The 2,235-nt window shown below is 38.7% G+C and overlaps 1 pseudogene; it reads right to left on the bottom strand.

Moving 5' to 3' along the window:
• Positions 1 to 646: 646 nt before the first annotated feature.
• On the bottom strand, positions 647 to 1,542 carry LOC148019270 (uncharacterized; annotated as a pseudogene).
• Positions 1,543 to 2,235: the final 693 nt, after the last annotated feature.

The following is a 2,235-nucleotide window of genomic DNA, read 5'->3' as shown; positions in this document are numbered from 1 at the left end:
AAATTCTCTCTCTCTAGTGGGTTGGCAATTGATAGTAATTATGTTTATATCCTCCCCTTCCAATCGCCTTCGCATTCTTGGTCCTCTCTCTCCAACAGTTGCCATAAAGTGACAGGGAACATAAGATATTGATGACGAAGAAAAATGGCGACATGAAAATTAGTGATTATTCTCTCTCTCTCTTCCATATAACGCCCCCCTTTCTTGATCCTTAAGTAACCTCTTTCTACTAAAAAAAAACCCACATATTTGTTGTTCGAGATGGTTAGATTGGATAACTTTGTCAATAGCATCTTCAGCATGGCGCCCCTTCTTCCTATTGCTCATCATCTTCATTATTAGACATGTTAGCAGGTACAAGTGTCGAGGTTCTCTACCTATTGTTGGTCTTCATCTTCCCCTCCAGAGGTAGCGATTCCGTGGAAATAACCAACTCTTCTGACAACCTTATCAAAAAATGAACTGGATGCCATCGTCCCTTCCAAATAGCCTTTGACTTCAAATGTGTACGAGTCGTGCCAACACATGTGACTACAACAACATTTTCTTTCCATGGGATGACATTCTGGGGTCAAGTTCCAGGAGGTGATGGCGTGGGAGTAAGTTTCCCACTTCTAACATTCCATTGCTTATACAAAGTGCACAATTATGGCATTGAGATTAGATTCCTTGATCTCCACTTTTCATTTGCATATTCTCCATGTAGGACATTATTAGTCTTAAAGAACTTGAACTTTCCAAGACCTTGTGGTTTGTTTGATATGAATTGGCCTTCATAAGAGTTTTCATCTATGAGTACCCATTCCCCATGATCAAAATTTCCAAGAGCCCAAGTTCCACAATACTAACTCGTGCTCTCTTTGAAATAATATCTACCCACACCATGTCTTTTATTATCAAACCAATCACCTTGATACATATCACCATTCTCATATGTATAAATCCCATAGCCTTATTTTTTACCAGCTTTCCAAGATCCATCATAGAGCTATTGTTGGGATATTTTTGTACTCCAAGACCTTCCTTAAGATTGCTACTATATTTTCCATCATAAATTGCCCCATTTGCAAACTTGTAGAGACACCATGCCCTTGCTTCTTTCCCATGTCATATGTACCTTCAAATATGTCTCCATTTGTGAAGTTAGCAACTCCATGCCCATGTGGTATCTGATCAATGAGCTCACCACTCCAAATCATAACATGTTCTCCTTCTTCCTCTTGATGTCATACAATGGCCTCGTTCTTTTTCTAATTTTCAAATTTTCCTCCAATTCATCCCCCCCCCCCCCCCCTTAAACCTTAGAATCGACATCTTTAAGAACTTTGAAATCTAATGGGCATGTACACTCCTTACAATCCTAGCTAGATCTCTAATGCACCTTTTTCAATTAATTTTGCTATAAATTATGCCTTTGACTTACTTAGAAATGTAATATCCTCGTGAGTTTTTATCATGAATACTTAGCTTTGAAGATATTGCCACCATAAGATTCTTCCAAAGAGCCTTTAGAACTTTGAATTTGACAAATTTGGCTCGCATTGTTGACCTCCACATCACATAGAGTCATTAGATTTATATATAGTTGTGGGTAGACTAGGTGCAAGGTATTTGTAGAGGGTTCATGCATTAAACCCTTAAAAGAATAAGGGTGTGTCCAATGATCCTCACATTGAGCTCATAGAGTGTAACATTTTGGCTTGGTGGCCAAGGCAAAGATACTTCGGTTGATATCATGTGCTTTGCATTGCAGGTTACGAGGGGCATGCAAGTGTTACTTGGGTGATGTGTCGAACCACCACAAAGCTCCTAGTCCTACCTCTTTTCACTAAAGCAAATTCAAATTTGGTGTTGGAAAGAGGGGGAGTCATGGGAGAGAAGACAACATCTTATATTGTCTAGGTGATAATAATTCCCTATGGGAAAATTTTAGATTGGTCATGGTTGAGATTCACTAAGAAAATTTATTAGATTTTAACTATAGCACCACCTTTCTCACGTACAAAAACTTCCTTGTATCAACGTCTCCTGGCTAGCAAACTGCAGAGACACGTCCTCCAAAAATAGCAACAACAAACACCGCATCTGCATTAAATTAATGTAAAAAGTTGGTAACAATGTGCCAATTGTGTACAAAATTTCCAAAAAAAATTGCAAAATTAGGCATTGTTTCTAGGTGTTGTCATTCTCCCCCACTTAATTGCAAAGTGTCGTCACGAGCAGAGCTACATCATG

This window comes from Lygodium microphyllum, chromosome 20 (genome assembly GCF_053477565.2).
Source record: "Lygodium microphyllum isolate KBCC chromosome 20, Lygodium_microphyllum_v1.1.10, whole genome shotgun sequence".
NCBI lineage: Eukaryota > Viridiplantae > Streptophyta > Polypodiopsida > Schizaeales > Lygodiaceae > Lygodium > Lygodium microphyllum.
Note: the sequence above shows the minus strand (reverse complement) of the source record. Positions and strands in the feature narration are given on the sequence as shown.